The sequence below is a fragment of the Bufo bufo genome, chromosome 6, assembly GCF_905171765.1.
Source record: "Bufo bufo chromosome 6, aBufBuf1.1, whole genome shotgun sequence".
Lineage (NCBI taxonomy): Eukaryota > Metazoa > Chordata > Amphibia > Anura > Bufonidae > Bufo > Bufo bufo.
In genome coordinates, this window is record NC_053394.1 from 384,380,014 (window position 1) to 384,403,472 (window position 23,459).

Below are 23,459 nucleotides of genomic sequence, written 5' to 3' on the forward strand. Positions count from 1 at the left end.
CCTAAGGACCTAGCATAGCTTGTTCATTCTACTTCTTGCTTTAACTTCATCATAGTTTGCTGCAGATGATAGTTCTCTCATGAGCTTTTCTAAATCTTTAGTGACCGTAGTACATGTGTCCATGTTCCTTACAATATCTTGGAAAGGTGTCGTAAACGACCGCAGGTTGACATATGCTGCCATAAGCTCTGATTCAGATTCTTCTACCGTCTCTACCATATCACTCAAGTTCCCTTTCATACTTTTTTGCTTTAGCTTTCTACGAATGTCTTTAATGTATGATTCCACCTATCATACATCCGGGCAAACTTTTTCTCTTTTAATGAGGTCGGTTTTCTGGCACGTTATGAACGTCTTAGTTCATCTGCTTTGGCTATATTTGTTTAAGGCAAGACTAATGCTGCATCAGACTCTTCTACCTCAGACAGGTTCCCTTGCTCTTCAACTTCTACTCTATCTATCTTTGTATCCTCTAACAGTGGCATGGTAATACTAGGCTCAGATATTTTATTTTAAATGCAATACTAACAATCAATACGAATATTAAGAGTCCTTTCACTTTAAATGCAATACTGACAAATGCAGAAAAAAATGACTGTCACTTTAAAAACAACAGAGATAAATGCAGGCAATAAATGACTTTCACTTTAAATGCAATAGAGTCTGTGTAATACAAACTGTCCTTTGTTTTACTTTAATGTCTTTTATCTGAACACTAAAATGTCTCTTTATGCCAAAGCCTATATGCAATGATAAGTAATAAAAGGAAAGCTCTGACCTTATTCTGAAGAGCAGGATACTGCAATCTGAAGGTTGCTGGAACAAATGTCTTACAGGATACTTGTCTTTTCTTGATGTGATGCGATGCTCTGTGCAGACTTGCGATGCTCTGTGCAGACTTGCGATGCTCTGTGAAGACTTGCGATGCTCTGTGCAGACTTGTGATGCGCTGGCTTGGATACGCTGCTGCAGATTTTGGGTCTAGTGGCAGGAAACTAGTTGACTGCAGTATGTGGTCTCTCCATGGATAGCATTGCAGGTACTCTAGCTCTGGACTTTGGCCTCCCACCATGCGTCTCTTTCTCTCTAGGAATCGCAGGAGAGTTGGCGCTCTTTCTCTGAATATCTTGCCTTTGCCATTCTGCCACTTTAAGAGTCGGCTGTAGTTTGACTAATGCGCACATTCTATGGCCTTTATGGTAGCTCCGCTGAGATGTCTTTGCTTGCTCACTTCATGGCGGTATATGCTGGCGCGCCGCTGCTCTAATGCGCTCTTTTCTGTGCAAGTTAAAGAGCGCTATCGCTTCGCCCTCTGAGGGCAATAGTTCCACTGTGACAGGCGTAGCACTATGAAATGCCTTTTGCGCTGTGGCATTAGAAGAATTTTGATATCTCTGACTTTTAGTCTAACCAGACTGTCTATTACTCTGTAATTCCTTTTGCGCCGTTCTATGGAAACTGTAGGTTTAAAGAGCACAGCAAATGCTTCAAATAACTTCTTTATTAACTTTGAATTTTCTTCATATATAACACTGCCGTTATTTAAGCACTTTATGATCTCTCTCAGAGATATATCTGAGATTTAATCGATAGTTCTACTGATTTGTATGGATTTGCTATTTGATTGCAAGGGGCATAGCTATAGGGGAAGCAGCTGCTTTGGGGCCCTGACCCAGAAGGGGCCATCCAGGATGAGGAGGACTAAAAGATTTGGTCAGGGCCCCCTCAACAGTATTACACAATGAAATGATATACAGTGACAGTATAGACAGTGTATAAAACTGATGGAACAGTTGCCGGCCCTGGTCTGAGAGAGTGATCTTTACTAGTCACAGTAATGGGGACGGCATAAAAGGAAGGGGTTGCAAAAAAATTACTGGGGGAGGGGGGCCCCATTCAACAATTTGCTGTGGGGCCCAGTCATTTCTAGCTACGCCCCTGTTGATTGCTATTTGTAGTTTGCAATTGTAGCTTGCAATTTGTAACTTGCAATTTGTATTTGTAGTTTGTATTTACAATATGTATGGAATCTGGTTTGTATCCTTGCAATTTAGTGGAACTGTAAGTAAGCACACATACGGTATAACTGGTTCAGTATACAGTTCTAATCACTATATTAACAGTAGGAACATTATCTAACTGTTTTAAATACCTATTTTGGCCTCTCTGCTTCCATGAAACACAGCTCTCAGTGGAGTGAATGTCTCTTCAGCTCCTGTATCTAATGAATAATGATTCTAGCAGCCCAGATTCTACACCAGTATTCAAGAAATATATGGCATCCCTCAGCAGGCGCTTTTATCAATATCTGCAATTGCGTCATGCATATAATAAGATAATTAAGAATGGTAGCGTAATGGCACAAAGAGACGCAGTGTTGCATCTGATTGTTTCGGGAGGGGAAAGAAGGTGGATGATGTCTCTAACATATCGATTTGATACTAGATAAATTGATGTATATGATTGTATATGAAAAGGCCATTTTCCAGAAAAGGGGCTGCCCCAGCAAATTTGAGAATTTATGGGAACCATGGCAGGCACAAATGTGCATGGGTGCTATCTCAGGTAGAAGAAGCAGCTGATGCCGGAATGGAAGGTTGGGCGGTGGGGGGGGGGGGGAGAAATGGGGTAGTTAAGAGTTTAAATAATAAGTATACATGACAGTTAACAACTAAGATACAATAAGACTCATGTTGAATCTTAATTATTGTTGCAAATCAATTTTATTGTATAATGTATTAAGGTATGTACATTTGTGTTGTACTCTCTTTTGGAATCAATAAAAAAAAAATCTCTGATTTTAAAAAAATTCTTTGTTTTCTCTGATTCTTCAGTGAATGGGAGTGCACTGTGCATGAACGGCCACTGTTTCCAGGGCCTGACAGAAATAGCCAAGCCAATGCCAAGCCGGTGCTGCGCATGCACACTGCACCCTCCACTACTTTCGAGGTTCCTTTTAGGAGATAGGTGCAGGTCACAGTGCTGGGACTGCACCTACCAGACAATAGGGGTATATCCTAGCGAATTGCCCCTATTGTCTCAGATGAGCCAACCCCTTTAATATAAATGCGTGAAAAAATGAAGATAATATGGTGTGGGCCATGCAGTTTGTTTACTTGAGAGTGACAGGACTGAGATTTGGAGAGACCTCGGTGTACAGTGTCCTAGCTGCAGTGATGATGTTCAGGTCACAGGATTATTCTTTGGCGCTATATGTAGTTTGTGTAATCGGGAAAGGCTGCAGGATAAGGCTACATTCACACAACAGTGAAAAATGGCACACAGGAGTTTTTAGAATGAATTGAAGTTAATGGCGCTATTCACGTGGCCATTTATTTTTAGGGTGAGTGAATAGTGGTTGTGAAAAATAGGACATGTCATGCCAGATGGACCCCATGTAAATCAATGGGACTATTTTTAATGGCCATTTAGACAGGAGTGCATCCATGTAATGGCCGTTTATTATGGGTACACTAGTGGAAAATGGCCTTTTAGGGGTTAAAATAAAAATAAAATGCCTTATCTGCTTGCACACACAAGGCAAGTCTCTCTTGGTGCTGAAGGACCTGTGCTACCAACGTGATGACATCACCATGTTCTTCCAGCATTAGTGCTTAGGAGTGCATGGTGACATCAACCCACTGAGAGTGTAGGTCTTTTAGCACCAAATAAAGAGCGACTTTTCTCTACACGTGCAAGTGGATGATTAAATATTACTGATGGGTGGCCACTCTGGGGAACATTATTACTAACTGGGGCCACTATGGGGGACATTATGTATACTGCAGGGATTGGTAATTAAATTAAAAAAAAAAAGCAAATAATCATCTAAATCATTCTCAAATAATGGCCCTTAAAAATGAATGTAAAACGTTCAGACGACTAAGAAAGGGCTGCAAAAAATGGTTGAAAAATTGCTTTGAAGAACTGTGTGTCCGTTTTTTATTACCTTTTTTTTCACGTGTAAATGTAGCCTTAAGAGCTCATACAAAAAAATTCTCACCACTGAACAGCAGATATTTCCTACCTGCCTGTGAACTTTGTAACCCTTACAGTTCTGGAATATATTGGATAGAACAGTCATGATGCTGCCAGTGTTATCCAATACATTCCAGAACTGTAAGGGTTACCTAGCATCATAAATCAATACAATGCTATGCAACCCCGTTAAGTGCACTAAGGGGGCATTCAGCGGTAGAAAATGTTTTATTTATAAATGACTGATTGGGTGGGGGTTTCATGGAAGTTGATCAAATTGGAGGCCAACCTGGCCTAGTTATGGTCCTTGGTCTACTAATAGATTGTGGTCTGTTTGGCCACCACAGTTTTAGTCAATTCATACTTGAATTTTTTGCCATGTCTTGTTCTTTATGTGGAATTTTTTTATATGGAAAAGTTATAAAATTTCAATGCAATTTTATGGTATATTATTCATCAATAATAAAATGTGTTTTTTTTTTGGCAGATGACTGTACCAGGAACTCAGAGAAACATCTTATATCTTTAGATTTTGAAGTAGAGGATTGTGGTATCACACGAGTTACATTTGAAGAGCATGCCAATATCCAAGATATACCCTCATCCAATCACAGCAACAATGCATCATTTGATCCTTTTAAACAAGTCCAATCTTCTGATTCATCACAGACTGAAACACAGAATAAAAGTCACAGAAAAGGTGTTAAACATCAAACGGCTCACATAAGAGGGAAGCCATTTTCATGTTCAGAATGTGGGAAATGTTTTAAACGTAAATCATATCTTGTTATACATCAGAGAATTCACACAGGAGAGCAGCCATTTTCATGTTCAGACTGTGGGAAATGTTTTAACCATAAATCAGTTTTTGTTATACATCAGAGAATTCACACAGGAGAGAAGCCATTTTCATGTTCAGAATGTGGGAAAAGTTTTAACCATAAATCACATTTGGTTATACATCAGAGAATTCACACAGGAGAGAAGCCATTTTCATGTTCAGAATGTGGGAAAGGTTTTAAGAGTAAATCAGATCTTGTTATACATCAGACAATTCACACAGGGGAGAAGCCATTTTCATGTTCAGAATGTGGGAAATGTTTTAACCATAAATCACATTTCATTATACATCAGAGAATTCACACAGGAGAGAAGCCATTTTTGTGTTCAGAATGTGGGAAATGTTTTAAGAGTAAATCAGATCTTGGTATACATCAGAAAATTCACACAGGGGAGAAGCCATTTTCATGTTCAGAATGTGGGAAATGTTTTCAACATAAATCACATCTTGTTGTACATCACAGAGTTCACACAGGGGAGAAGCCATTTTCATGTTCAGAATGTGGGAAATGTTTTAACCATAAATCGGCTATTGCTAAACATCAGAGAATTCACACAGGAGAGAAGCGATTTTCATGTTCAGAATGTGGGAAATGTTTTTACAATAATTCAGATCTTGTTATACATCTGAGAATTCACACAGGAGAGAAGCCATTTTCATGTTCAGAATGTGGGAAATGTTTTAACCATAAATCTCATCTTGTTGTACATCAGAGAATTCACACAGGGGAGAAGCCATTTTCATGTTCAGAATGCGGGAAATGTTTTAACCGTAAATCATCTCTTGTTAAACATCAGAGAAATCACACAGGATAGAAGCCATTTTCATGTTCAGAATGTGATATTTATTTCAACCATAAATCATCTCTTAGTAACATCAAAAAACCCACATATAAGAGAAGCCATCTTCATGCTTAACCCGTTTGTGACCTTATGTGTTTTTATGGTGGTCACTAACTGGCTTCATTCCTTCAGATACTACTTTTTACAGGGAGATAAAACAGCGCCTTGCTTTCAGTTACCATAGGTAGCTGAGGGCTGGGAGCGATGATTGGGATCACTGTGAGAGCTCCCCAAACAAACATAGTCTCCTGTATTGAATGAATATTGGTAATTAAATATACACTGCTCAAAAAAAAATAAAGGGAACACAAAAATAACACATCCTAGATCTGAGTTTATTAAATATTCTTCTGAAATGGAGGCACAGTTATCGATGCTGTCAGACGAGGATAGAGAAAGGTTAGAGGAGCCGATCTCACTTGAAGAATTGGAAGCTGCGCTTGGGGATATGGCGAACGGTAAGGCTCCGGGGGCAGATGGCCTACCTGTGGAGGTATATAAAAAGTTGCAGGGGATACTCCTTCCTGAATTGCTTAAGGTACTTGAACACTCACTGGAGGCAGGTTCGCTACCACATTCGATGCAGGAGGCTATTATTGTAGTTATTCCTAAACCTGGGAAAGACCCCAAACTACCAGATTCTTATAGACCAATTTCGCTTTTAACGGCGGATGTAAAGCTCCTAGCAAAAGTGCTGGCGAACAGGTTGTCCAGAGTGATTTTGACCATTGTGCACCCGGATCAGACGGGTTTTATGCCTGGGAAATCGACTGCTATAAATCTCCGTAGACTATATGCTAGCCTGAATATCCCGTCAGATAATTGTGGAGACAGGGCCTTGCTTGCTCTTGACGCCGCCAAGGCGTTCGATAGTGTGGAATGGAACTACTTGTGGGGGGTCCTGAGAACCATGGGTTTTGGAGCGCGGTTCATTCAGTGGGTAAGGGTGCTGTACTCTAGTCCCAAGGCAAGAATTAGAGCCAATGGGGGGTTGTCAGATGGTTTTGCCTTGGCCAGGGGCACCAGACAGGGGTGCCCACTATCGCCCTTGTTGTTTTCTCTAGCAATAGAGCCGCTCGCGGCTTTTATTCGCCTGTCACCGAATATTGATGGGTTTCGATATGGTGTGCTGCATAATAAAGTGGCTATGTACGCTGATGATACTCTGCTATTCTCGGGCGATACTGGTGCATCCCTGGATGAGGCCATGGCATTGATTGACAGATTCGGGAGCTTCTCTGGGCTTCAGATAAATTGGCAAAAGTCCGCTTTGATGCCGGTTGATGGACAGGCCCTGTCAGGTGGGCGTGTTGATAGTTTAGTTCCCTGGGTGGATAAATTCAAATATTTAGGGCTGTATATAACACCTAGACTGTCGGACTTTGAAGACCTTAATCTGTCTCCGCTGCTAGCTACTTTTAGACTAAAGGTGAGGACATGGTGTAGACTTTTCCTATCGGTGGTGGGTAGAGTAAACCTTTTAAAAATGGTAATGATGCCCCAGCTGCTTTATGTATTGAATAATGCTCCCGTGTGGATTCCTCTGGATAGATTTAGGAGAATACACTCTATGTTTAGAGATCTTATTTGGAAGTACGGTCAGGCTAGGATTAGGCTGGAGACGTTGCAATACCCTAAGTCTGAAGGTGGTCTGGCTGTTCCTAATGCATGGATCTATTTCTTAGCTTCCCAATGTCAGCATTTTAAGGGATGGATTAATTTCCAATTGCCGGATATTACGGGACAGATACTGCAACACTGGTTGGGCAGTCGGGACCTTATGGGTATTCTGGAGGGGTCGGGAATGCATGCTGGGAGAGAGAAGTTCATGCTTATTGATCTTATGAAGAAAGTCTGGGCGAAGGTGAAGCAGCTTAGAGGTGTAGGTGGCGTCTGTGAACTTTCCCCAATTAGGAATAATTACTTGTTGCCTGAGTTCCTAACAATGTCAGGACTCCGGAATTGGGAATCGCATGGAGTGATGAGGATTGGCCAACTAACTGAGGGCAAGATATTTAAATCGTTTCAGAGTTTGCAGCAGGAATTCAATATTCCCAGGGTATGGTTTTATAAATATCTTCAATTGAGTCATGCCTTTGAGGTCACGATGAGGAAAGGTTGTACAATAGCCCAAATGGAGGTGGTCCATAAACTTGTTCTTCCGACAGGGGGAAAAAGAGGACTGATATCGCAGGTGTATATGCTCTTACTGGTCAAATTTTTAGAAGGATTTCCGCTTTCAAGGATGAAGAAGTGGGAGGCTGACCTGGGGGCCATCTCTAATGATCAGTGGGATGACACACTGGAAGGAGTTCCCAGAGTGTCCCTGAGTGAACAGGGCAAGCTGTCCCAATTATTCATCATTCACAGAGTGTACAAAACGCCGGTATTCTTAAAAAAGGTGGGGGTGAGAATTGATGACAAGTGTCCAAAGTGTATGGAAGATGGCGCGATCTGCTACATATGCTTTGGTCTTGTCCAGTAATAGGTAACTTCTGGGAAGGAGTACTGAACATGATTAATAGTAATATGATGCTGAGACTTCAAAAGGATCCCAAGGTGTGTGTGTTGGGGTATGTGTCAGATATTGGACGGAGTCGGTTTAGGTAGCGGTGGGGAGGCTGTTGTATGTGGCCAGGAAGTTGGTGGCTCTGAGGTGGATCCAGGGGAGTCCGCCCACATTGCATGAGTTTGTGCGGAAGGTGCATGACATGTTGATGGAAAAAGGTGTGTTTGTGAAGAGAGGTTGTCCTCAGAAGTTTGAGAAACTATGGAGTGAATGGTTATCTCACACTCATGTTGTTATCTAGGCTTTCTTGAGGGGTTCACGATTTGTTCATGGGGGGGAGGAGGGGGTGGGTGGGATAATCACTGGGGGGGGGAGGGAGGGTGGATGCTAGGATAAATGCATCTATTGTCTAATTTTGGTCTTACGTTTCTATACATTATATACCGCTGTATGGTGATCCTTGTATGATGTTATCATATGTTTCTGCTGTATACTGACTCTGCATTTTGGAATGAAAAAAGACAATGTATTGTTTTAAAATAAGATGCTTTTATTTGATTAATAAAAACGATTTGATTCAAAAAAAATATTCTTCTGAAATTCTTTGTTCTTTACATAGTTGAATGTGCTGACAACAAAATCACACAAAAATAAAAAAATGGAAATCAAATTTTTCAACCCATGGAGGTCTGGATTTGGAGTCACACTCCAAATTAAAGTGGAAAAACACACTACAGGCTGATCCAACTTTGATGTAATGTCCTTAAAACAAGTCAAAATGAGGCTCAGTAGTGTGTGTGGCCTCCACGTGCCTGTATGACCTCCCTACAACGCCTGTGCATGCTCCTGATGAGGTGGCGGACGGTCTCCTGAGGGATCTCCTCCCAGACCTGGACTAAAGCATCTGCCAACTCCTGGACAGTCTGTGGTGCAACGTGACGTTGGTGGATAGAGCGAGACATGATGTCCCAGATGTGCTCAATTGGATTCAGGTCTGGGAGACGGGGGGGCCAGTCCATAGCATCAATGCCTTCGTCTTACAGGAACTGCTGACACACTCCAGCCACATGAGGTCTAGCATTGTCTTGCATTAGGAGGAACCCAGGGCCAACCGCACCAGCATATGGTCTCACAAGGGGTCTGAGGATCTCATCTCGGTACCTAATGGCAGTCAGGCTACCTCTGGCGAGCACATGGAGGGCTGTGCGGCCCTCCAAAGAAATGCCACCCCACACCATTACTGACCCAATGCCAAACCGGTCATGTTGGAGGATGTTGCAGGCCGCAGAACGTTCTCCACGGCGTCTCCAGACTCTGTCACGTCTGTCACATGTGCTCAGTGTGAACCTGCTTTCATCTGTGAAGAGCACAGGGCGCCAGTGGCGAATTTGCCAATCTTGGTGTTCTCTGGCAAATGCCAAACGTCCTGCACGGTTTTGGGCTGTAAGCACAACCCCCACCTGTGGACGTCGGGCCCTCATATCACCCTCATGGAGTCTGTTTCTGACCGTTTGAGCAGACACATGCACATTTGTGGTCTGCTGGAGGTCATTTTGCAGTGCTCTGGCAGTGCTCCTCCTGTTCCTCCTTGCACAAAGGCGGAGGTAGCGGTCCTGCTGCTGGGTTGTTGCCCTCCTACGGCCTCCTCCACGTCTCCTGATGTACTGGCCTGTCTCCTGCTCTGGACACCGCTGACAGACACAGCAAACCTTCTTGCCACAGCTCGCATTGATGTGCCATCCTGGATAAGCTGCACTACCTGAGCCACTTGTGTGGGTTGTAGACTCCGTCTCATGCTTCCACTAGAGTGAAAGCACCGCCAGCATTCAAAAGTGACCAAAACATCAGCCAGGAAGCATAGGAACTGAGAAGTGGTCTGGGGTCACCACCTGCAGAACCACTCCTTTATTGGGGGTGTCTTGCTAATTGCCTATAATTTCCACCTGTTGTCTATCCCATTTGCACAACAGCATGTGAAATTGATTGTCACTCGGTGTTGCTTCCTAAGTGGACAGTTTGATTTCACAGAAGTGTGTTTGACTTGGAGTTACATTGTTTTGTTTAAGTGTTCCATTTTTTTGAGCAGTGTGTGTATATATATATATATATATATATATATATATATATATATATATATAAAAAAACACACCAAAAAGAGTGTGAGTGTGTGTGAGATCAATAGGTGTCATCTATCTCACAATTTGCTATGATAATTTGTTTTACAGTATTGTTTTACCTTTTTCTGGTTTCTTTCTTTTTTTAGACTACTTCTATCAATGCTTTTGCAGCGGTTCTGATGGATGGCAGTTCCGGAATCTCACGGCTCCTTATATATCATTTTGTGATTTGTGGGGATCCATGGGGCACAAATATCCATATATATTATATAATATATCAATGTTCAACATGTTGGTCGTCTGTGGAGGGCTTTCTTATAATGAGTGGTGGTTTCTATTTATTAATTTTATTTATTTAATTTAGAGAGCTTTGGGGTGAGATTGGGTGTTGGGGTTTGGGGCATAGACATGTCCCTGACCTCGGACCCGTTGTGGGCCTATGGTTATGGTCATGGAAATGAAATAACCAGTGGCCTTTCCCTATCTTCCTCTCTTCCCTTTCTTCATTTGTATGGCACCGATCTTGAACAGGTCTCAGGGTGCTGATATACTGTATACCACGTTCACTCTTGTTTTTAGCCTGAACACAGCGACCTTGGGTGTCTCTATATGTCTATTTGTATATTTTTGACTTAGACATCCATTTCTCTAGTCTCTTTATTACTGAATTGGGTTGTGCCCACTGTTTCTCCCACTCCCTGTTTGTTCCAGCTGCGTCTGTCCTTCCCTGGCTTGGACGCGACTTGCCTGCGGGAATGTGCTGGTGGTTGCTGGGGCAACGACGCCAGTTAGCTGATGTTGTTGGCCCGTCGACGCTTGCCGCTCCCCCGCCGTTGTGACGTTGTCCACCGCCGCCCCCTCTGACGGGTCTCGTCATGGTTGCGGTGGTCATGTAGTTGATCAGGTGATCTATCCCGTGACCTGCGTGACGTCTCCTGACTTGGTTTGTTTGGGTGGTGTTGCTAGGTGTTTGGACATGCGCAGTTGGTTCTGGAGGACGCAGATTTTGGCGCCGCCACCCGTCTACCGCTGTGTGAGTTTTTTTTATGGTTTTATCATGATTATGATTAACACGTTTTCACATGTGGTGTATCACTGGCATAATGAGCCATATTTACAGTATTTATGCTATAGCAATGATATGATTATGGATATTATTGATTTACATCACGTGCACAATATGAATTGGATCACTGTTAGGTCGCTTCTATTATGGTGACATTTCTTGCTACTTTTGGGTTGTTTTTATGTATTTATATCTTTGTAATTGAATAATTATCACTTGTATTGCCACTATGCACTCTGGGTATATATACCCTTGTATGACACCTGTAACTATGCTTGATAAAGACCGCATTGAGCGGTTGAAACGTTGCAGAGGGGAATAAAGGATCCACTATCTTTTTCACCTGACGTCTGGAGTGCTGCCTCATTCTTTTGTTTTATATATATATATATATATATATATATATATATATATATATATAAAATCTCCTCTAAACACAAATGTTTGGTGAGAGAAAATTAAAAAAATAGATACAGTATTCAACCCTGCCTGTGATCGGTATGGGGACCCTCCATTCCTGTAAAACTGCAAATACAGGGGCCTATATGTAAAAGTCCCAAAAATAGAGCTGGATTCCCACAAGAGCTGGTGTCCAGACATGTGGAAAAAGGGGCGTCATTCACACTTGTAAATGGCCAGTTATTTGCAGTCAAGTGGAATGACCGATAGGATGTAACATAGTTACATAGAGTCAAGAGCAGTAACTCAATGGGACCTCCCTAAGCTCTCAGTCGATCTCCATTTGCGTGGAATTATTTGTTTTACGGCAAGCACAAACAGGCGCAAGGGCCCCTTTTTAACCTGAGCCACACGTCCTGGGAAAATTGACAGTAGAGCTATGGAAGGCAAAGCAACCACATTAGTTCTGTAGATATGATTGTGTAGGGAGAACACGACATTCCCACCAGATATACAGCATGGTGCCAACACCCGCTGAGCACCTCCAACATGTAGTAGGTACTGTCGGGTAAAATTGGTGAAGTTTAATCGGGGTCCTGTACCATCGAACTCTATAGCCTGTAATATTATTACACTCCAGAAATACATCCAGGCCCCTCTTGAACTCTTTTAGTGAACTCACCATCACCACCTGCTCAGGCAGAGAGTTCCATAGTCTCACCGCTCTTACCGTAAAGAATCCTCTTCTATGTTTGTGTACAAACCTTCTTTCCTCCAGACGCAGTGGATGTCCCCTGGTTACAGTCACAGTCCTGGGGATAGATGATGGGAGAGATCTCTGTACTGACCCCTGATATATTTAAACATAGTTATTAGTTCTGCTCTTAGTCGTCTTTTTTCTAAAGTGAATAACCCTAATTTTGATAATCTTTCAGGGTACTGTAGTTGCCCCATTCCAGTTATTACTTTAGTTGCCCTCTTCTGAACCCTCGTCAGCCCTGCTATGTCTGCTTTGTTTACATGAGCCGAGAACTGTACACAGTACTCCATGTGTGGTTTGACTAGTGGCTTGTAAAGTGGCAGGACTATTTTCTCATCCCGGGCATCTATGCTACTTTTGATGCAACCCATTATCTAACTGCCCTTGGCAGCTGCTGCCTGACACTGGTTTCTATAGCCTAGTTTGCTGTTCACTAAAATTCCTAGGTCCTTTTTCCATGTCAGTGTTTTACCATTTAGTATGTACTGGTGACTTGAATTATTCCTTCCCATGTGCATAACCTTACATTTGTCAGTGTTAAACCTCATCTGCCAGTTATCTGCCCAAGCCTCCAATCTATCCAGATCCCTCTGTACCAGTATACTGTCCTCTTCCTTTTTAATTACTTTACACAGTTTAGTGTCATCTGCACAAATTGATATTTTACTGTGCAAGCCTTCTACAAGATTATTAATAAATATATTGAAGAGAATAGGGCCCAATACTGACCCCTGTGTTACCCCACTAGTAACAGTGACCCCATGAGTGTGTACCATTAATAACCACCCTCTCTTTTCTATCACTGAGCCAGTTACTTACCCACATACAGACATTTTCTCCCAATCCGAGCATTCTCATTTGATATACCAACCTTTTATGTGGTACTGCGTCAAATGCTTTAGAGAAGTCCAGATATACGACATCCATTGATTCACCGCTGTCAAGTCTAGAACTTACCTCCTTATAGAAACTGATTAAATTAGTTTGACATGACCGACCCCTCATGAAGCCATGCTGATATGGCGTTATTTGCTTATTTTCATTGAGGTAATCCAAGATGGCATCTCTTAGAAAACCTTCAAACAGTTTACCCACGACAGATGTTAAACTTAACGACCTATAGTATCTGGGCTCAGTTTTTTTTTACCCTTTTTGAATATTGGCACCACATTTGCTTTGTGCCAATCCTACGGAACACCCCCTGTCAGTATAGAGTCCTTAAATATCAGAAATAAGGGTCTGGCTATGACATTACCTGTTTCTCTTAGGATACTGTGGTGTATGCCATCTGGTCCTAGCAATTTGTGTATTTTAATCTTTTTAAGATGCCGCTGTACTTCTTCGTGGGTCAGACAGGGCACTTTTAATGGGGAATTTACTTTTACATTCTGCATTTTATCTGACAGTTAATATTCTTTAGTAAATACAGTGGAGAAGAAAATATTTAATAGCTTTGCTTTTTCCTCATCGCTCTCTGCAACTCCCCCCTCATTACTCTTTAAAGGGCCGACACCTTTAGATTTATACTTTTTGCTATTTATATAATTGAAGAAAATTTTAGGGCTAGTTTTACTCTCTTTGGCAATGAATCTCTCTGTCTCTAGTTTGGCTGCTTTTATTTGTCTTTTACATATTACATTTTATCCCTTGTAGTTTGTTAATGCTTCCGCGCAACCCTCCTGTTTTAGTGATTTTAAATGCTATCTTTTTGTCATTTATTGCTTTCTTTACATTTCAATTTTTCAACATTTTTTCTTTTTTTTTCTTGTTCCTTAACCTTTTATTCCCATAAGGTATGTACCTTTCACAATTAGATTTTAGGATGCTTTTAAAAATATCCCATTTTGTGGCTGTATTTTTATTGTTGAGGACTTTGTCCTAGTTAGTTAGGCCTATGGCCTCTCTTCGTTGGCTACATTTAGCTTTTTTGAAGTTTGGTATTTTTGTTCCTCCCTGAAGAAACAATCTTTTGAATGACAATTGGAAGGTTATTACTTTATGGTCACTATTTAGGTGTCCCCCAACCTGCACATCTGTTGTTCTGTCAGGTCTATTGGTTACTAAGTCCAGTATGTCCGTCCCTCTAGTCGGGCCCTGAAACAGATGAGAAAGGTAATTGTCTTTGGTTATTGCCAATGACCTGTTTCCTTTATGAGATGAACAGGTTTTAGTTTCCCACTCTATATCTGGGTAGTTAAAGTCCCCCATAATAACCACCTCATTATGATTTGCCGCCTCGTCTATCTCGTTTAGTAGTAGATTTTCTGTGGACTCTGGTATATTAGGTGACTTATAATAAACTCCTTTTATTATTTTATTATATTTTTTTTTACTCCATGTATTTCTACCTACAGTGACTCCACATGTTCATGTCCCTCACTTATATCTTCTCGGACTGTGGGCTTTAGACAGGACTTTACATACAGGCAGACCCCTCCCCCTCTCAGGTTTTGGCAATTCTTTTTAAACAGACTGTAACCCTGTACATTAACCGCCCAGTCATAGCTATCATCGAGCCATGTCTCAGTTATTCTCACTATGTCATAGTCCTCCTCACACATCACTAATTCTAGTTCCCCAGTTTTATTAGTCAGGCTTCTGGCATTAGTATACATACAATTAAGAGGTTTATGTATATTTTTTACACTACACCTTTTCTTCTGAACAGCTCTACTCCCTCCTTGCATTTTCCCCCCAGTTCTATTACCTTGCCCCAGGTCTCTATCTGCACTAGCTTCCCCTTTTATAATGTAATTACTCCCCCCCCCCCCCCCGCCCTCAGTCCCTAGTTTTAACAGTCCTCCAACCTTCTAGCCATCTTCTCCCCCAAAACAGACGCCCCTTCCCCATTGAGGTGCAGCCCATTCCTACAATAGAGCCTGTAGCCAACAGAGAAGTTAGAACCTCCCTAATCTCCCGCTGCCTTTCTTGTGTGGCTCGTGGTACAGGTAGGATTTTGGAAAACACTGCGTTTGAGGTCTTTGCCCTAAGCTTGTGACCTAAATCCATAAAATCATTTTTAAGGACGCTCCACCTACCTCTAACTGAGCATGGGACAGCACAGGGGTAGTAATAGAGAGAGGGGCTACCACTGATAAGAGTAAGCCTCTATGCGTGACACATCGTAAATCTATGGGAGTAATGTATCTTTCAACCAAACCTGGTGAAGCACAAAACCAGGGCCTGATATAAAAGGATAACAACCTGCCTATTCCAGCCCCGGTCTGTTCTACCCCTATAAGTATTTGTAACATTAAAAAAAAACATCAGCTCTGGTCGTACTGGGCACATTTCATCAGTAATGTGCAAGTGCACCCAAAAAGTGATCCAGGCTAGGATTGCCTAATTACATAGAAGCCATTACTCGTCTTCCTAGAGAAATATCTTCTTAATCTACACACCCTGACCAAAATTTATCTGTAGATAAATCCAACAAGTGGGGTCCCCGCCACCCCTGTATTTGTAGAAGTCATATAGTTTACTCATCTCACATGAATTTACCAGTGGGTGAATCCTTGGTTATTTTTTATCGTATGTCCCACCAGCTCTGGATTTTTTAGTTTTATAATTGAAGATGATATGATATAAAATATATTTATTGGATATGTTACATTTTGTGACCATTTTGAGTTGAGAGTTTGTGTGTTAACCCTGCTACATCTGTACTTCTAGAAGTAATGACGATAGCTCGAATGGGGGGGGGGGTGTAGTGATCCTTTACTGTTCTCATGGATGGTTTTGGATGCTGCCCCTTAATATATTCTGTCGGTGATTGCTTGTTCTGTGCACATAGTGGTTTCTATCTTGCTAGGCAGGGCCGTTATGCTGCACAAGCTTCACTTGCCACATTTGCATGCCTCAGTTATAAAGAAACTTTTCAAAATAATTTTTTTTTTGTAAATGTCCCACCAGCCAATATATATTTTAAAACTATCAAAATATATCATAAAATACAAGTGAGAATAAAATGGAAAAATAGTCTACAACTGCCGAAACCGCCAGAATAGTCGGCCTTTTCACATGAAACAAAAAAAACCTATTAATATGACCAAAACGGGGATGCAATTTTAACTATTGTCAATTTGCATATTTAAAGAATAAGCAGCTGGAGTTTGAAATGATGCTTGGACCATTAAACCGCCCCATGCTCTAAATGACTATAATGTGTATGTCATTAAAGGGGCTTTCCAGTAATGTGCTCTCGATAGCCTGTTGTCAGGATAGGCCATAAGTATCATATTGGTGGGGGGTTTGACAGCTGGCATCCCCACCAATCAGTTGGTCTACAGTAACTCTGGCACCAGAACTCCACAGATCCATCCTGTGCCTTAGACAGAGGTGGTGACCAATCTCTTCAGTTGAAGCAACTCCGACATAACCGGATTCATCCACTACACCATATTGGAAAAGCTTTTGAAATTCATATAATTTTAATGGTTAACAAAGTGATTTTTCTAAAGACTGTTGACTTGGGTAATGAAGCACAACTGCAGAGAACATCTGGGTCAACAGTTTATAGAACATCCTGCCTCATCATCCTGTCATATTCTATAGAAACATCCTGTTATATGTTCTGTGCAAAGTATCGACTAACCTGCCTAGTTATAGAGATTATTATTATATAGCTTACCTCTTTATTGCTTACATAAGGAACCTTATATAAATCCTGGACTCCTAGTATATTCAGACAGCTGCTTAGCAGAGCTTGACAACATTGTATCGTGTGTTATTTGGTTGTCTCACTGTCGGCAAGAAATAAAGATTGAAAATGCAAATGTGATAGCACTCTGCATCCAGGATTCTGCCCTGCCTCCAGGCTGGATGAGGCATTGGTGTACATTTTGGCCAAAGCGTAATAAGCCACTCACCACGTCAAGGTCACCTCTATTGAGTGGTCCCTAACACTAGTTCCTACCTGTTTATGGGCCATGACAGCCACACAAAGTCCAGGGAATGCAGGTCAGCATGCAAGCCAAGCACACTCTGCTTTTAACCCCGTCCGGTGCCATTACAGCTTTCATCGGATCCAGGGATGCAAGTACCAACATGCACGCTGAGCCCACCATATACTTCTCCTGGAGCCAAATGTCTACTGGTAGGTTCTATATAAGCAGACTCAGTTTTATACTGACTTTAAAACCAGCCTCCAGGACAGATTGACTGGTCAGGTGTGCATGACTCCAAGGAGATCGCGTGCATGCTGCACCTGCATTCCCTGGACTTTGTGTGGCTGTCATGGCCCATAAACAGGTAGGAACTAGTGTTAGGGACCACTCAATAGAGGCGACCTTGACGTGGTGAGTGGCTTATTACGCTTTGGCCAAAATGTACACCAATCCTTCATCCAGCATGGAGGCAGGGCAAAATGCTGGATGCAGAGTGCTATTATATTTGCATTTTCCGTTTGTATATGTATTTCGCCATAGTGATGTGCACCTACATACAGGTTGTGCTGACTCAATCCCCCACATTTTTTCTTTGTAAGAAATAAAGATTGCCTACCTTTTGATTCAGATGACTTCGTTCTTCAATTGATAGATATTTAAAATAAAACTAAGCGCATGGAAATATATTTCTGATAAAGATTTTGAATATATGGGGTATATATGTGGAGTTAGGATTTAATGCTTGCCCATTTGCTCAAGTGAAGGGAATTGGCATAGGAAACAGGCTCCAAAGGTGGCCGTGCTTCAAAGCAGACCCTGTGGTTACGTGTCACACTCGGCTCAGACAAGCTGGCAGCTCGGCACCACTGATGGGGGCTGAGTTGGTCAACAACTATAAAGAAACTCCCCAGACATCATGGAACCAGGAGTTCATAAAAAATTATGAAGTGCCCATATGTTTGGAGAGACCTAGAAACTCGCTGTCCTCACTGCCTCCCATGTGACTACAGCTAAGGATTATATCATCCAAGAATTCTACAAGATTACAACTTTAATGGACCTCATATGTATCTGGTAACTGATTTTTATCTGTTAACTCTGACTGTATTAACACCTGTATTTGCATAGCTGACCATTGTATATAATCTGTGTATATAGTGTTATGTCTAGTGCTCCCTTAAAGGGGTTGTCTCACTTCAAAAATGGCATTTATCATGTAGAGAAAGTTAATACAAGGCACTTACTAATGTATTATTATTATCCGTATTGCTTCCTTTACTGGCTAGACAAATTTTTCCATCACATTATGCATTTCTCATTTCCATGGTTGCGACCACCATTCAATCCAGGATTGGTGGCCATGTTTGCACACTATAGGAAAAAGTGCCGGCCTATGTGCATTCCTATGGTCCCGGCCAGCAGAGAAGCCAGTGCTTTTTTCTTTAGTGTGCAAGCATGGCAACCAATGCTGGATTGCAGGGTGGTCGTAACCATGGAAACGAGACATATATAATGTGATGGAAGAATGAGTCTAGCCACCAAAGGAAGCAATATGGACAATAACAATATATTAGTAAGTGCCTTGTATTAACTTTCTCTACATGATAAATGTAATTTGCTGAAGTGAGACAACCCCTTTAAGGCAATTAAATATATAATTTATTCTTGCGCTGTTCTGTTGTCTCAATCCACGAATCCACACGTTCGTGTCTCGGTATTACATTACATGCTACCAGGGTTGGTTTCTGAACCAATATAACCATGTTAATGGACCAGGCTTATATCCAACGAGGAACTGGTGGCAGTCTACTGGGCTAGCGGGGCTCTGTCTCACTGGGGTAGTGAAAGGGCTCTCTTAGCCTGTCAGGGTTGTGAGCAAGTGTTGTGCCATGCCGTAGGTAGCGTGGGCCACCCTCTCTCACTCCCTGTGCCCGTTTGGCTGGGGCTGTGCCAAGCTGACCTTACGCCCTCCCTGTCAGTACGTAATAAGTCTTCAAAACCGTGCCGCGTGATCATGACGTACAGTCATGCGGTACAATTTTTCAAATATATATAATTTTTTAATAAAGTTAACCAATTTGTTTCAGTATGAAGTACAATATTTGACTATAACCATGTCAGAATTACTTGGATGAACAAAACTATTAGTGGTTGGAATGTAAGAAATCAGATGTTGTTAGAAGTCACAATACTCACGCAGGGGAGAAGCCATTTTTATGTTCTGAATTTGGGAAATGTTTTATCCAGAATTCAGATCCTATTAGACATCAAATAAATCACACTGGGAAGAAAGCCTTTCAGAATTTGGGAAATTATTTACTCTAAAGTCAACCCTTGCTGACCACCACAGGAGAGAAGCCATATTCAGAAATCAAAATGTGGGAACATTTTTAGATGGAAATCATATCTTGTTGACCATTTTCGTTTTTTCTACTTTTTGAAAAATAGTACAATGGCATTTTAGTAGTTAAGCATTTGCAGATTCTTATCTCAAGGTTAGCATTCTTCAGAAAAACAGAAAGTTTACCACAGTTGAGACTATTTCCATCACAATCCCCTCCTTTTGTTATTTGAGCAGATGGGCAGGACCCCCAGGGCCCAGTACTTCACTTGACTTTGTATCAAATGCAGGACTTAACCTAATATCTTCACCTGATTTCCCTTGACTTGGAGTCCTGAACATCTGCATCAACCACAACAACCTGTGATGCATCGAGATGAAGTTGCCTCCAAGTGCAGACTTAATCCTAGCAAAGGAAAAAACATAGAAGTTAAGGCATTTCATCTAATTAAACAATACTACAAGTAATAACTAATTATAGGTAAATGTGTATTCTTCACTGAGTTGAGTACTCTATGTGGTGCTACTTAGATCTATGTGTATTGTTTCATGCTTGTAGCCGTATCAGGAAAAATACCAGTAACTAAGATGGCCGCTGGGCAGGGAGTGAAGTTACCTCAGTTAAGATGGCTGCCAGGGAGAAAATGGGATTAGTTAAGATGGCTGCCGGAGAGTCAGTTGGATTAGTTAAGATGGCTGCCGGAGCGGAAGCTGGTACATAGGGTGTGCCATCCTGTGTGATAACCGGGTACAAGGAGGTGGGCCTGGGGCGTGGTTTTGCCGCACCACAGCTGTAACAGACATTCCTCCCTGTGGGATTCTGGCAATGACATACTTCACAGATCCACCCCTCCGGAGACTGAGGGGGCTGATAATATGGTGGGGGTCGTGCCTGCTGAAGCATGGCAGAGTCCTCCGGTGCCATTTTAGGGGCTGTGTTGGCGGCATATAAAAGTAATAATTTGTCTTTTCATCATACATTTCTGTCCAGCCTAATTTCGTCATCTCTCTGGCTGTTCTATACCATGCTTCTGCATCCTTTACTACGTTGTTATCTTGAAGCATTCCTTTCTTACTTGTCAGCACTTTCTCCTCATAAATTCCTGTGATCTTAATGAATTTCTCTCCTTCTCTCTGAGACAATCAGGTGGTCGGTGTAACTGCCAGATGCTAAGTTGTCTGCCTCCATTTTCTTCTCTTCTTTTTAAGTCTTCATTATACTGAATACTGTACACTGCTCCCAGCCGGAAGGCTTCTAATGCCGCCCGCACTGTCAATCTCTCTAAGTTATCTTTACATGTACATTCAATCTGAACACTTTCCTAACTCCCTGCAGCTACAGGACAGCTACCGATAACCTGTTCTGTCCTTCTGGGAAGGGACTTCAGTTATACTCAATGACATGACAGCCCGTGTTTTACACCCCTGGCATATACGTAATATGAGCCCTTCCTCATTTTCCGAGGATATCCGTTACAACAGCCTATACTCCATCCACTAATATGATTCTCTTTTTCATATTAACTGCAAGACATCTATCGGTGTGACAGATACGCGACACCAATAGGAACATGCCTACCAACGTGACAATAGTCTACTGCTGGTAGGACGAGTAAATATTTTTAATCATCAACTGTCTAAAGTTGGAACACATCTAACTATTGTAGGAAGTAACAAGGGGCCATCATTGATGGTCGGTACATGTCATCGAGGTTTCTGGCCTCGGTGAGGTAAGAGACGTTTCTTTTTGCTGAAGTGTCATTAGTTGCTTTGCAGTCTGACACTTCAGCTGTTTAGTATGGCTGTAAAGCCGATCCGGGACGGCTCTTACTGGGAGTAGCCAAAGTGCTGGGTGGGTGGCTACTCCTAGATTATCCTCCATCTGACATAAAAGCTGTGAAGTACTCTGTGCTGAGGTCTACAAACAGGCGTGCAGGCCGCCTGGAAACCTGCCAGTGAACTTGTCTGTGGCTGAGCATATGGCTGGGTGTGAACTGACACCAAGGATTCCAGGTGACCATTGTTATGTTTTGCTGTGTGTGAACAAGCACCAAGACTGTGATATTTTTTCTGAGTGTCAATTTATACACTGAAGTTGATTTACACCCTGGTTCCTTGCCTCTATACTGCATCCAGAGCAAATCCCCACATATGTATATTTCCTCTGAAGTCCCTGTCAAACCACAGACAGTTGATAATACACTTTGACCACGTTCTTGGGACAAGGGCTTATTTGGTCTGGTGTCCAGCTGTCCCACGCACTACACAAAGCGGAGGCACAGAAGGGATATCAGGTAAGATAACTAGTTTTCTTACCTTTCTCTAAGCTGCGCAGTCTCCTCCCTCGTCTGCGTCCGACCCACCAGTCGATATTTCATGTGGCTGCTCAGTCAGAACAATTTCACCCTTGCCCCACGTTGGGCGCTAACTGTTTTGAATGCACACAAGCTGTGCTATCTTATCAACTGTCTGCTCCAAACTGCAAGTTGTTAGTACGTGCATGACGGAGAAAAACCACACTGACACCTCTCAAAGATCAAAGCAAAATTCTAATTTGTTAGAGAAAGTTAAGCAGTATATATGCACATGAGAGAGGGCATCCTCCCTGAGGATCGTGGCAGTGTTCCATTGGTCATTATACAAAAATAAATTTTCACTTCTGCACAATTAGCATAGCTAAGGAATGTAAACTATAGATAAGTGGGGAGTGATCCCGGATGCCAGCGCCATCTTGTAATGGCCTCAGATTTTTCAGTCTCATATCCACAACAGGAGCAGTGGTTACATGAGGGATCTTGACATCCAAGACAGACTACTAAGGCTACTTTCATACTCACGTTTTGGCTTTCCATTTGTGAGATCCGTTCAGGGCTCTCACAAGCGGTCCAAAATGGATCAGTTTGCCCTAATGCATTCTGAATGGAAAAGAATCCACTCAGAATGCATCAGTTTGCCTATGTTCAGTCACCATAACGCTTTAGAGGCGGACACCAAAAAGCTGCAAGCAGTGTCTGACGAAACTGAGCCAAACGGATCCGTCCTGGCACACAATGTAAGTCAATGGGGACAGATCAGTTTTCTCGGACACAATCTGGCACAATAGAAAACCAGTCCGTCCCCTCTTGACTTTCAATGAAGTTCATGACGGATCCGTCTTGGCTATGTTAAAGATAATACAAACGGATCTGTTCAGAACGGATGCAGGCGGTTGTATTATCTGAACTGAAGCGTTTTTGCAGATCCACGATGGATCCACTCAAAACGCAAGTGTGAAAGTGGCCTAACAGAGAGGATTGTTAGATTGCTAGAGAACCTGTTCTGTTACACGCTGATACAAGTTGTCTTTTGAGCATCTGCCTTCACACGGTCAATATTTGGTCAGTATTGGTAAGGCAAAAACAGGAGTGGGTCCAAAACAGAGATGACACGTGACGGGATTATTTGCATGTCTTCTGTGTTTTGGACCCCTCCTGCTTTTGGCTTCCAACTCCTGATCAAATCCTGATGCATAATACTGACCGTGTGATAGAGGCCTTATGGATGCATCAAAGACAGGATCCGTTGTGGTCTTCATTTTTCGGTTCTGCTGACCGATAAGAGGGGTCAAATATATGGTGATGACAACAAGGCCAAACACGGACACTAGTTGTGCGAGGGTGGCAAAAGCAAGATGAGGTAACATAGTGGCCCAGTCACAGAGTGGTGAGGGTGGAAAAAGCA

At 42.2% G+C, this 23,459-nt stretch overlaps 1 pseudogene; it reads left to right on the forward strand.

The window, feature by feature from the left end:
• Nucleotides 1-4,340: 4,340 nt before the first annotated feature.
• Nucleotides 4,341-23,459, forward strand: part of LOC121003521 — a 342,146-nt pseudogene continuing 323,027 nt past the window's right edge.